The 14671-nt window shown below is 35.5% G+C and overlaps 2 long non-coding RNA genes across 2 annotated transcripts in view; one reads left to right on the forward strand and one right to left on the reverse strand.

Annotated features, from left to right (window-relative positions):
- LOC113910949 overlaps positions 1–14671 on the reverse strand; it is a 204191-nt gene that overhangs the window by 141284 nt on the left and 48236 nt on the right. The gene's annotated exons all lie outside the window — the stretch shown is intronic.
- LOC113910953 overlaps positions 1–14671 on the forward strand; it is a 113142-nt gene that overhangs the window by 73229 nt on the left and 25242 nt on the right. Inside the window, exon 2 of the long non-coding RNA XR_003516336.1 lies at positions 11525–11797. This is a non-coding gene — a long non-coding RNA (uncharacterized LOC113910953). The remainder of the gene's footprint in view (positions 1–11524; positions 11798–14671) is intronic.

A 14671-nucleotide genomic window follows, 5' to 3' on the forward strand; every position in this document is an offset into this window, starting at 1 on the left:
TCGGCTCCTTCCACAGTTTGGCTATTGTGGACATTGCTGCTATAAACATTGGGGGAAGCATGTGCTCCTTCTTTTCACTACATCTGTATCTTTTGGGTAAATACCCAGTAGTGCAATTGCTGGGTCATAGGGTAGCTCTATTTTTAACTTTCTGAGGAAACTCCACACTGTTTTCCAAAGTGGTTATACAAGCTTGCATTCCCACCAACAGTGTAAGAGGGTTCCCCTTTCTCCACATCACCTCCAACAATTTTTTCCTGCTTTGTTAATTTTTGCCATTCTAACTGGTGTAAGGTGGTATCTCAATGTGGTTTTGATTTGAACTTCCCTGATGGCTAATGATGTTGAACATTTTTTCATGTGTCTGTTAGCCATTTGTATGTCTTCTTTGAAGAAGTGTCTGTTCATGTCTTCTGCCCATTTTTTGACTTGATTATTTGTTTTTTGTGTGTTGAGTTTGAGTTCTTTATAGATCTTGGATATCAGCCCTTTATCTGTAATGTCATTTGCAAATATTTTCTCCCATTCTGTGGGTTGCCTCTTAGTGTTATTGACTGTTTCCTTTGCTGTACAGAAGCTTTTTATCTTGATGAAGTTTCAAAAATTCATTTTTGCTTTTGTTTCCCTTTCCTTTGTAGATATGTCATTCTACTTTTCATTAACACTTATTTTGCAATAAACTTTTAATGCAACTATGAGCCTAAAAAGTGCATGTTCAATTTAAAAAATGTAGAATTTTCATTTCTAAAGAAAATTGGTAATTGTCATTTAACATATTTAACATACACTAAGGTAAGAGGGGGGAGGCATAGTGGTATTACAGATCAAATGAAGACATTTACCAAAGAAGCTTTGGCATTTAATTGAAAAGTTAGTAAATATTTTAAGATTATTTCTAAAGGTGAGATTTTTTAAATACAGCTATAGATTTCATATTTAATAGTACTCTGTGAAGATAGGATTTTCATTTAGCTCAAATGATAGTTTTTTAAATTAATTTTGTTCATTAACTTATGCATGAATTATGAAGCAATTGCTATTAATATGATTGCCTCAGTAGAAAAAGAACATAAATATTTAGATGATTCAAATTTTGTATCAGAGTCAAGAGATGCTTCAAATAGAAAATCAATTTATTTGTTATTTCATTCTGTTTAAGTTAAATATATAATATTATTGTAAATATGTTTCTATAGTAATTAGAAAGTTCAACATTGAAGATAAAATGGTTTTGCAATGATAATAAAATTTTTGGTGATATCAGCTTCATGGCAAAAAGAATATCCCTAATAAGTTAAATGAACATGAAACTCCTTATTCTATGCAGAACTCCTAATTATAAGCCAAAAATCTGCAATATTCTATCAATAGAAACCACTATGTCCAAAATTTCATATATTTTACATATATTCAAAATAACTATAGAACTAAATTACAAAACAAAGCTGAATTCTGTAAACAATCTTCAGAAAGAGGGCATTTCATTGTAATTTTCTCTTTGCTGCTTTTCATCAGTTAGAACATAGACATGTTTGAACCTTTGAGAAGCTGTAAGTTAAAACTGTTTCATGTGTCTTCTAAATTTTTTATGTCTTTTTTATATGTATTCTAAATTTTAGTTGCATTTATTCATAATGAATTGGCAATTTGTAATTAAAGTAATCCACAAAGAGTGGCAAAAATAAACAATCCTTAAGTTTTGAAGCTTTTAGCAAATTTTAGCAAATTCAGTATCAAAAAGATATTTGAAAATAGCAAAATATTCAAATTTATCAAGAAGAAAGCAAATGATAAATTCTGAAATGAAATACACACTTAATTTGGAAATTCTATAATTGTGCTTCAGAACATCTTGCTTTTTTAGGAAAAAAATTTGACAGAGTTTTTTTTTTTTTTAAGATTTCTTTATTTGAGAGAGAAAGAGAGCAGGAGTGTTGGGGGGGTGGGGGGGCCTTAATGGACAGAAGGAGAGGGAGACAGACAATCTCCAGCAGATTCTCTGCTGAGCGTGAAGCGCTATGCAGGGCTCGATCCCATGACCCTGAGATCATGACCTGAGCTGAAATCAAGAGTGGTATGCTTAGCCAACTGAGCCACCCAGATGCCCCAGAGCACTTATTTTTAAGTGTATAAATTGATCATCTACACTGAAAATGGGTAAAATTGAGAAAGTCTATGATTTTTTAGCCTCAACATTTGGCAGACCATTCAAAAGAGTCACAAATAGAGAAAACATTTAATAAGATTTGTTTTTAGAAAATTACCAAGAACAAATATTCAAGATAGTGACAGAGACATTTGACCTAATATAGTCACACATTAATTAAAAAAAAATAAAATTAGAATTTTAATATATTACTTTTAGGAGATTTGCTCTGAGGTTATAAGGCACCTTTAGAGAGATTATATTCTCAATTAGAAATATGATGATTTACAAAAAAGATTTTAAAATTTCAAATATATCACTCATAAAATGTAACTATTAAAAAGTTGCAATTTCATGAAAGATTTAAAACTGAGGCCATATTAAAAACACACTCATTAAAGAAAATATTAGAAAAAATATAGCTAAGGAATTGACCAAATAACATGAATACATATGAATAATAATTATTACACTTATGTTTGTAAAATTCACATAATCAGTAAAAATAAGGTTTTTTTACTCTAATGTATATGAATATTCATTTTTAATTTTTTATTAATAATTTTTTCAAGTCATTATTAAATAGAATAATTTTATATGACCACCACTAAAGACAAATTTGTTGACTAACCAATTAATATTTCAAAATATTATTTAATTATTTTAATGCCCTCATTCACTCTTAAAATATCCCACCTGGAATGTACATATTACAAAGGCTCTTAAAGTGTGTCTCTGCAGGATATTCTGTAAAAAAGTGTACTTCACAGTCATAGAATTGGAAAACATTTTATTTATATGCCTTCCCTTGAAGATTCACAACCTGAATAATACAGTCATTGTTCTAAGAAGTTCTTCAGCAATTTATTAAATTTGATTTAATCAAGACATTCCCAAATATGTTTGAACACATAAAATTACATCTATCTAACATCTATGTAACATTTCTGAAATCAATGTTCTTTTTTTTGGTCTTTTTTAAAAAGATTTTATTTATTTTTGAGAGAGAGAGAGAGAGAGAGAGAGAGAGCGAGAGAGCACATGTGTGGGAGCCCAGGAGCAGGAGGGGGAGGGGCAAAGGGAGAAGGAGAAGCTGGCTCTCCACGGAGCAATGAGCCTGATGCTTGGACTAGATCCCAGGATCCCAGGATCATGACCTGAGTGGAAGGAAGACATTTAACCAACTGAGCCACCCAGGCACCCCCTGAAATCAACGTTCTACAGAACACATTTTGGATGCTAGAAGAGCATGATCTTTATGCATTCTGGCTGGTTATCTCAGTGATATAATTCATTTGCATTTTTGTGTGTTGGCTGAGAAATTTACCCAATAATTACATGCATATACTAAAAACTATCCTCAATATGAAAAAAATTCCCAGAGAATGATGAATTCCCATGAATGATGAATTATATGGTAGATGTGGAGGGTATATCTATTTATGAATAGCAACATGGAATCAAAAAGGTTAAATAAGATGTGCAAGTCCAAATAATCTTTTAGGTGACACAACTAAATATGAATTCCTCAAATTCTCAGCAAGGTATGTCATACCTGGCTATTTTGTTGTAGAGTACTGAAAACAACAACAAAAAACCCCTAACATTTCTATCCTGGGATTTCCAAAACTAGGAGGACGAGTTGCATTGTTATTCAAAAATTCTCTCTTTTACATATTTTTCTCTACTCTTACCTCTTTGGTGTATTTTATCTATGGTGTTTCAGGGTAATAACTTAATCATTACAAAGAAAGTTAAAAAATCTAAGAAAGAAATTGTCTAGCAAATTCATAAAAGGTTGTTACATATGCAGTCAGTTAATATTATGGTATAAATTCATCTGAAGGCATTTTAAGAAATAATGTGTGCTCTTATGTATTGTTTAACAGAGTATTTAACTCTTTTTCTTCTTTAACCCACTTGATTGAGGTATGATTGACATATAAGAAACTATACATATTTAATGCATGAACCTTGATAAATTTGTAGATTAGGATACACTCATGAAACTATCACCACTCTCTATGCCATAAACATATCCATTACCTTCAAAATTTTCCTCCCACTTCTTTATTAATTGTTTTCTATTAAATGCTGGAAGCTTTAAATTTAAAACTATAAGCTTTCTCCTCATAACAGAAAAACTATAAGGTAGCAAACTCAATTTCTGAATTTTGACAACTTACAAAAAACATGTAATGTCTCCTAGATCTAATGCCCTATAGCTAGCTCAACTTTACAAAGTATAAGTTTACTATTAATAATGGTTCCATTAATTCCTATGCAGAATGGATTATCCTCATCGTGGTTCTCTTTAAAATGTAAATGCTCTAGAAGTCATAAAATAGTAATTCAGACTTACTATTCATTTATTCATTCATTCATGTAACAGATAAAACAAAACAGACACAAAGGAAACAATAAAGTCCCAGATTACTATTTAGTGAGGGAGATAGACAGTTTCACACATAAATTCAATATTATCTGTTGTATTTGAGATAGGTAACAAGTGCCTCGGGACCACAGTAGAAGGAACATTTTCTTCTTTTATATGTGAGACCTAATTAAATTTGTGGGTTATAGTGAAGGATCACAGTCTAAAGGAGAAAACAAAATTACAAAATGGCTGGCTGTTGTACCTGAGGAAACTTTGCCTAAGTCAATTCTACCAGTGAATCATTTGGGGCAAATGACAGATCAGTGGTTCTCAAACTTTTTCACTCAGGACCTCTTAATACTTTTCTAAAAATTAGTAACTCTAAAGATCTTTTGTTTATTTGGATTATATACAGTGATGCCCTGAAGCCAGTTCACACTGGCTCACAAGAGGTGACTGTGTGTGACTACTCCATACTTTGTGTTCAGTGACATCACTTTGGTAGGTTGAAATTGACTGTCATAGGCGTAATCATATCATGGAAAATCAGCAAACACTACCAATCAGGGTTTTTGTGTTTTGTGGTCTGAATATTCTATTTTTAAACAATTAATAGCACAGCAGTAGTTGTATCTACCAGTATTTAATGTATTAGAAATTAAAACTGAGAAATACTTACAACACAAGAATACAAAGCCATCAGAAAAAATGATATTGTTATGTAGCCTCTGAAAAACTTCACTATACACTCAGAAAGAAAGGTACTGTAAAAGGTCAATAATAGTATTATAATGAAAATAGTTTTGACATTGCAGATCCCTGAAGTCTCAGAAACCCGTAGGCATCATCAGACTACACCTTGAGACTCACTGTTTTAGAACAATGAAGGGACAAATCTTATTTTTATGGACACCTTTCATCATCTCCCATCTTTGTCCTTCACTCTTTACCCTATACTGTTTGTTATTGCTCCCTAGGAAGCAAAGAATCATGAATGATGAATGTTATGAAATGTATAACTTTGGAAATGATATATTCTAATTGTAGTCAAATGATTGCAAACTGTCATTACAGTCATTATTGATTCTTTCTGAGATATTTGTGAAATGATAATTGAGGCAAGATGTCATTTCTAATCCTAAAACCACGGAATCATTAATATGGGACACATACAAGTAAGACCATGAAAAATAATTTCTGGCTAGAAGGAACAACTTCCTATAAAACTTGAAATGATTAATGATGTCAGGTGTATATGTATGTGTGTATGTGTGTGTATGTGCATATATGTGTGTCAAGGGTGAGAAATCCTCAACAGAATGTTAGCAGTGTGTTTTGGATATGATCAAGAGATAACATTTGAAAGTACCAAATCTTCAAAGATAAAATAATTTAAAATAGACAGCATACTCTGTGAATTAGGCATCTTACTTAGCAATACTAGAATTTTGTCTTATAAACTGTTAAACTAATAAGTGATCTATTACTCAAGGATTTGTTTTCCATAGAGAAATTTGTTCAATAAAAATTGTGGTGAGACAGGGTGCCTGGGTGATGCAGTCAGCTAAGTGCCTGACTCTTGGTTTCAGCTCAGGTCGTGATCTCAGGGTCATGGGATTGAGCCCCACGCTGGGTTCCACACTTGGCGTGGAGTCGGCTTGGGACTCTCTCTCTCCCTCCACCACCCCCCACTCTGTGTTCTCTCTCTCTCTCAAATAAATAAATCTTAAAAAAAAAAAAAAGTTGTGGTGAGAAGATTAGGGTGTTCTTTTTTTTTTAAGATTTTATTTATTTGACAGAGAGAGAAAGAGAGCACAAGCAGGGGGAGTGGCAGGCAGAGGCAGAGGGAGAAGCAGGCTCCCCGCAGAGCAGGGGAAGCCTGCTGTGGGATTCGATCCCAGGACCCTGGGATCATGACCTGAGCCAAAGGCAGTCGCTTAACCAACTGAGCCACCCAGGTGCCCAAGACTAGGGTGTTCTTAATGATGATGTCCACCTCCTAGTATTCATGTCCTTGTGTCATCCCCTCCCCCACTGAGTGTGAGCAGGATATAAATATATACATTAAATGAAGTATTGGCTATGCATGCCACTGCTCTTCGATATTGCAAAGCTTAATCTGCCTCATTTTTTCTTTTAAATTGCCTTCCATAAGGTAAAACCTGTATTGTAATTTTATTAGACACTACTTACCAACTGTAACTTCATTTTCCCAGGATTCATCGCTCTGTAGGTATTTTTAAAAAAGTTTACCTGAACTGATACAAATGAAATTTGCCTGACAAAGTTTCTCCAAACACATCGCTGCTGAACATTCCCTTAATATTTAGAGAGGATCCTTAAGAAATCTCACATGTAGTCATAAATGATCTTTTCCTTCCTTTGAGCCCTTTGTTGATGTCTACTCTCTATGAATCCATGTTTTCTAATGGTGCTGGTACCTTTTTGAGAACTCTGACTGTATAGAATCTTACTTTCAATTTTTTTTTTTTTTATTATGCCAGAGTCATGCTGTGTTCTTCACAGAATAAGAAAAATATCCTTCCTCTAGGGTCTAGGTGTTTGTCACCCATATCCCCAAATTTTACTATATGTGACCTGAAGTTCTATAAAGTCTTATGTGTCAACATCTCTTTCTGTTTTTATGACAGTTCCCCCTACAGTCTCCAGTTTGTTCCAATTCATAGGCTTGACTAATGTGTCTCACCCTCATCCTTGGTCCTAAATATCTATACTTCAGTCTCCTTCCTGAAAGCATCTTCTCCTATGCATGTCAACCAATAAAAATAAAATCTGTGAGTACTATTCTGCCATGTCATCAGATAGCTACAGGCATTTGAAAATTCACTTCATGATAACCTAGTATTCATACAAAATTACTTATAGTTTTTTCACAAATTAATTATGAAAATAAAATGAAACAATGTGAAAAAACCTCCCACAATGTTTAAAACCATACAGACATCAAGCAAATCAGTTCTTTCTTACATCATTTTTTTTTTAAATCAAATACAATTTCTTAAGCTTAAAACTTGGACTTAAGGTGACACATATAAGGCAGATGAAATTCTTGCCTTCAAGAAAATAGAAAGAAAAGACAGCTAATTAAATAATGCAGGAATTTGTAGGCTCTCTCAGTTGGGTTTTTCTGGTTACTTGCACTCAGAAGTATTCAAATTCAAGCTTCTTTAACAATAACATATTAGTTTGTACAACTAAAAGTATAGAAGTACAGTGTTATTTGGGAACAGTTCAATGGAACTTCTGTTTCTTTGTTTTCCTCTTAGTTTTGCCCTCTCATATGGCTGTTTTGTCCTCAGATTGTTGCTAGCAGCATATTTCCTCTTTATTTGAGAGAGAGCGAGAGCACGAGAGGGGGAGGGTCAGAGGGAGAAGCAGACTCCCCGCTGAGCAGGGAGCCCGATGCAGGACTTGATCCTGGGACTCCAGGATCGTGACCCAAGCCAAAGGCAGTCGGCCAACCAACTGAGCCACACAGGAGCCCCTGACTAGGTATTTTTAATGTATCCTATACAATGAAGGGCACAAAACTAGTTTTAGTGTCATTTACCTTGGTTGAAATCCTTTCAGTATGCAGGGTAAAAAATGAATATAACACTACCAGAAGATCATAAAATCTAGCTATTAGAATTCTGTGATATTGGCAGAAAGCACCCTTTGAACTTACCTGTTGAACAATACAATTTACCTTTAGAGGAAAAATAAATCTTATATTTATTATTCTACCTTAAGGAGAAGGTTTTCCAATAAGAGGCCATGCTAGTTGGGGAAAGAATTTTTATGGAAATAAAAAAGGGAATATAAATGGTATTGGTCTTTTGATGGTTTTCTTCACAGTAGTGGTGCACCCTCTTTGTTCTCCAAGCTGTCTTTGTAATTTGTTCTCTTCCAGCCATTGTGGCTGGTTTAGCTAGATCAAATTACACAAGTGGCATTCGTTGGGTTGTGCAGGGGAAGTGAGGCTAAAGTGAGACCAACCAACATTAGCTACTTTTCTTTAAACCATCTCATCTTACCACCTTCTTCAAGAGAGCTAAAGCATTCAGTGCTTACTGCTTCAAAGAACACATGATGCAAAGAAAAAATGAATTAATAATTACCACGTTGACTTTCAAAAGGCTATACTTCAGATTACTGAAGAGAATTTTGGGATGAAGAACAGAAAATCTCCTGTTTCTGCTAAAGGAGCCCTATGCTTTGAACCTATTCAGGGGATGAAACATGGGGACAGAAAAGGAAGCAAGACTAAAACCCTAATAAATTTAGGAAGAGCAAAGAAAACTTCTTCACTTATCCCTTGCCTTCTTTGGGCTTGAGAAAAAGGATCCCAGGGGAGGAAAGACCTCAACATTAATTTCTCTGCAGAGAAGCACAGAGACGCAGCCCTATCCCCTTACCTGGATCCCTGTTCCACGTGCCTTACGTAACAAGAACAGCAGAATGATTTCTATTCTATTGTAACGTGGAAGAGTTGAGCAGCTTCTGGAATTAGCACTTAGTTTCCTTTAGGCTGGTCTTTTGTTAGACCAACTGGAATTTCCCCCACATACACGAAATTAGCACGAAATGGCACTGTAAAGCCATGGTTTAAAGGTTCTGTGCAGTCAGCAATGACTGAGAGTCAGCCAGAAACTAGGCTCAGCCAACAAGGATATATTATGATCTTGGGGATCAGGTCACCTTATCTCACAACTTGTCACTGCCTAAGTCTCCTGGAACTTTAGATGTCACCTGAGTGATATTAAATTGATGGAAAGATGGAGTTTCTAACATCCATGAAAATGGGGCCTTAAAATTAAATTTAAGTGTAGACATAGTAAAATAAATTTATAGTTCCTTCATGACAGAGTTTATAACCTGAATTTTATACCAGCTACACCTCCTTTTGCCTCTCACAATTAGAAGAGTCAAGTCCAGAAGGCAATACTAAAAAAAGAGACATGAAGCAATAGGTTTAGCTCTCCCTCTGAATCACGCCTCACACAGAAAAGACAAAAGATGTCTTCACTGCACACATGTGATCCAGTCTATCTCATCAAGCAGGCTCCCTGGCAAAGACTTGCTGCCGACACTCTGGTTTTAACAAGCAGTGTGCAATTTGCCTTGAGGGTCGTTAGTTTAGCATCCTGAGGAACCCAGGTGGGAACAGATAGCTGATGGAAGATTAGGAATTCCTGATGCTAAACATCGCTCATTACCTGAGAGATGGCTGACATTACACACTCAAATATAACACAATCTGCCTGTGTCAATGCCAGTTCGTATTCTATAAAGAGTAGATAAAACATTCTTTTCAAAAAGCAAAGTAAGGGTGGAGGATGAGTGAAATAGATGAAGGGGATTAAGATGAGCACTGAGTAATATACAGAATTGTTGAATCACTAAATTGTATACCTGAAACATATAGCACCTTATGTTAATTATACTGGAATTAAAATAATAAACAAAATGAAAAGCAGAATATCATCCCAGATATTGGCAATGTCTATGCCTACTGTCAATACCAAAATACCTGTAAAAGGTAAATTTGGATTTTCAAGACTTATTTATGTGTGTACATTGGCATCAACTTGTTAATAGATATGTTTTTAGGGACAGGTTTAATGTGTGTGTGTGTGTGTGTGTGTGTGTCTGTGTGTGTGTGTCTGTGTGTGTGAATATGCTAATATGTATGAATGTATATGTTCTTAATATAGAAAAATATGAGGCAGTGCAAATGTCAAGATATGTAATTGCCATTCAGTATATAAGATGATTGATTATTTAGAATCACATTTCAAAAAGGATGTCAAGTTGAAATCTATTAATTATAATTTAATTTACTGAGAATGTAGCACTCCTGAGATTATTTCTAATTATAGTAATTTTAACGACAGAAGTTGGCATCAAGATCAGTTTTTACACACACTTTCGCTATAGACAAAGAATAATCATATGATGTTCCTCTTGAAACATCAAAATGCGTCATGTTTACCTGAGGATTTGGAATTGTCATCTGGAATTAGGTTTTTCCATGTCTACTTGTCTTTTACGAATATAGTCCAGGATGAAAAAGAGTACACAGGGAAACAGAAAGTAATTAAAAACACTCAGATGGGGCATCTGGCTGGCTCAGTCAGTAGAGTGTGCAACTCTTCATCTCGGGGTTGTGAGTTTGAGCCCCACGTTGGATGTAGAGATTACTTAAAAATAAAATCTTCAAAAAAATAATAATAAAATAATACAATAAAAATAAAACACTAAGAAAACATCCTTAAACAGAGCCAACAGTAATCCAGTACAGCTTGCTTAGTGCCCCCCAAATAGGGCCAATTTTACTGAATTGAACCAATATTTTATAATATATTTAGGGCATTGGGCTAAGTGGAAGTAAAGAGATGAAAGATATTATCTCTGCTTTAAAAGTAACTTATAGATAGTAGTGGTGACCGATACACAAACTTTCACAATATTGAGATATGTTTAGAGCTCTATAGGAGCCTAGTAGAACGTGTCTTTTTCAACAGTCAGAGGGTACTGAAGTGGGCAATATGTGAATGGTATATGGGTGGGTAACAGAGAGGAGCAGTGGTTCCAGGAAGACTTTCCAGATAAGATGGAGTATGAAATAAGTCTTAAAGGATATGTTGAAACCCTTCAGACAAGTGTACCTCAGCAGGAGCATCCTCCCAAGTTCATTACATGTAGCCTGTTCCCTACTGGCTTCTCTTCTGTCCCCAGCATGATGACAAAGGCTCTCCTCTTCCCCACTCCCTTGATTCCACAGGTCATCTATTATTGATTGAATGTTTCTGTTGTCCCAAAATCATATGTCAAAGCCCTAACCCCCAACGTGATAGTATTTGGAGATAGGGCTTTTGGGAGGTAATTAAGGTTAGTTAAGTTTGTGAGGATAGGTCCCTCAGGATGGGATTAGTGTCCTGATAAGAGGAGACACCAAAAATCTCCTTCTCTCTCTCTCTCTCTCTGCTCAAACAAAGAAGAGGTCAAGTGAGGACACAGTAAGGAAGCAGCTATGTGCAACCCAGGGAGAAAGTCCTCATCAGAAACCAACCATGTTGGCACCCTGATCTAAGGCTTTCAGCTGGCAGAACTAGGATCAAGTAAATTTCTGCTGTTCAAGACACCCATCCTATGGTATTTTATTATGGAATCCCAAGAAAATGAAGACATCATCCAAGCACATCTGGCCACCTTACTTTACTTTTTCTCAGATTTTGAAGCATCCTTGGAAGTTGCAAATACTTCAAAAGGTAACATTTCAAACTTTTTCTCAACCTACAGCTTTTCTCAGACTGATATTTACAACACATTGAATATATATTCTCATCATGGTTCAAATGCCTCTTACCTGATACCAGCGTAGTACTTAATATTAATACCCTGAAGGTATGCCGTAGTGATATAGAACTAATTTATCCAAGGAAAAAAACCCTGGTCACAATATCCACTCTCTGGGAGATCTTTAAAGAGCGCCCCTCCCCTTCAGCAAAAAAGGTAAAGTTAGTCAAGTCTAGGAGTTTATATCAAGGGCCTATTTTGAGAAGATTAAGTCTGAAAGGAAGTTAGGTTTGCACGTTACTTTCCGTGGCCCTTCCTCTTTGTCCAGTTTTCAAGAAATCCTATTTGGGTCAATACCCTAGCATATTTGCACAGATTATATATGAGGCAGTTTGCTGCTGGTAGGTATTCTCCCCACCAATACATTTAGGATTGGTCAAATTTATTGGAATTCTTGAATGGCTCTAAAGGGTGAAGAGATATACTTGACTCTGTTGTGGAGGTTACTATGTCAAATAATGATACATAGCTTGCATTGAGATTTACATATTAACAGTATTCTGGACAAGCAGCCATATATTAAGAAGATGAGTGTTCACTGTTCTAAGGGAGATGTAGCATGTCCTCTATTAAATTCCCCAACAAGTACAAGTGCAGAAGGTAGTTCCTACCATCCTCCTCCATCATAGCCACCAGCCCACGTGCTATTCAGACCCCCACTCTTTTTTACTTGCAGAAGACATTATCCACATGCAGTAAGAAAGATAGGAACTAAGGAAAGTCTCAGGTTATCTAAGGGGAAAAGTGTTCATTTGTGACCAGATGAAATAATGACTGCTGTCCAACTCTATCCTTCTAGGCTAACTAATCTCTATGCTTCTCTCATCACCTTATTCCTCTATCTCTTCTCCCCATTCTCTTCTGGGGAATTCTAGTCTGGTGAGGGTGGGGTGAGGTGAGCATCTCTCATTTCTGCTCTTTCATATTATTCCTCTTCATCAATGAATACTGAATGGCTTAGTTGCTTAAATAAAGGTGTGTATATGGGGAGGGGTAGAGGAAAAGCAGAAGAGTGACAAAAGAGTGCAGTACCTAGACAAAAATGCATACATGACTTGATACCTTTAAAATATTATACTGGGCTTGAGAAAAGGAAGAAAGGATATTCCAAAGAAACAAAACAACATTATAAAAGGCACTTTGGAATTGACTGCATGTTCTGTTTAAAGTTCTATCAGATCATTATGAGTATTTTAGGTCATTGCAAGACACACAGATTTTATTCTAAAAATGTTGGAATTTAGTGAAGTGTTTCAAGTAGAAAAATTATTTATGTTCTGGAAAGATTGCTGTCAAATCTTCGCCCCTTTCCATCCAGTTGAGGATGGATTCTAGGAGTAAAAATGGAGGCAGGATCTCAGTTAGAAGGCTATTGCAGTAGCCTAACTGACAGATAATGCTACTTGTTTTAATGCTGTAGCTATAGATATGGAAAGATGTGGTCCGAATTGGGCTATATACTGATGGCAGAATCTAAAAAGACTTACCTGATGAACTGGCCATAAGATGTGAGGAAGAGACAGGAATGAATAATAATTCCTACCTAGGTACTTTTCCTGAGGAGTAAAATGAAAATTGAAATGGGGATACTTTGGAGAGAGCAGATTTGGGTGTTGGGAATTAAGTATTCCATTTTGGAAATGTAATATCTGAGATTCAATTGAACATCCAAATGAAGGTATTTGGAAAAAGGGTTGATATTTATGCAGAAGATACAATATAAGGGACATCAGCATACAGACACAAATGGAAGAGATAAAACTGAGTAAGCTCACCTAAGGAGAGAATATAAATACAGAAAATAGGAGAACCAAAGGATATGGCCCTGATAGAAAGGAAGTAGTGAAAAAGCCAGCAAAAAGAAAGAAAACCAGGTGTGTCTAAAGATGAAATTATATATTTCAAGTAGGGAATAGTCAAACATTAAAGTTGCAAAGATGACAAGTAAAAGGACAGGAAATTGGCAATTCATTTTGGCAAGATGAAGGTCACTGGTGAGAATTTTCAGTGAGGAGGGAAGGAAGAATAGCCTGATTTTTAAAGTTTGAGGAGGAAATGGATATGAAGAAGTGTGTAAAGGCAATTCCTTTAAGGAGTTCCTTTGAAGGGGAGCCAAGAAATGAAGAATAATTGTAAAGAACTGAAAGAAAAGAAATCTAAGGTCAAGAAATGGTTCAATGTTTTTAAATTTTAAAGATGGTAATGTTAAAGCAGAATATTATGGTGATGAGCATGTCTGGTACGTGGAGAAACTGCTGAGGGAAAGAGCAAAGTGGATTACTCTTTTTTGCTTCCAGATTGTAGACTTCTGAAACTGATGTTAATTCAGACATAAAAACAAAACAGAACAAAAAACCCTCAAGAATAAAACTTTTAGAAGTCCCTTAGTGAACTTTTGTGGTGTTTAACAATGGTTTTCATTGCATCCTAGCTAAGTCTTTTTTTTTTAATATTTTATTTATTTATTTGACAGAGAGAGACATAGCGAGAGAGAGAACACAAGCAGGGGGAGTGGGAGAGGGAGAAGCAGGCTCCCCGCGGAGCAGGGAGCCCGATGTGGGGCTCAATCGCAGGACCCCGGGATCACGACCTGAGCCGAAGGCAGACGCTTAATGACTGAGCCACCCAGGCGCCCCCTAGCTAAGTCTTAATTCATGTGATATTTTGTAACATTTTACAACTGAAGGTATATGATGGAAAGAGACGAGAAGATTTAACAGACACTTGTCATTCTAAATATTGCCTGAGTAGTTTTTTAAAAATCAAATCTTGTAAAAATCCTCTAA

Source organism: Zalophus californianus, chromosome 4 (genome assembly GCF_009762305.2).
Source record: "Zalophus californianus isolate mZalCal1 chromosome 4, mZalCal1.pri.v2, whole genome shotgun sequence".
Classification (NCBI taxonomy): Eukaryota; Metazoa; Chordata; class Mammalia; order Carnivora; family Otariidae; genus Zalophus; species Zalophus californianus.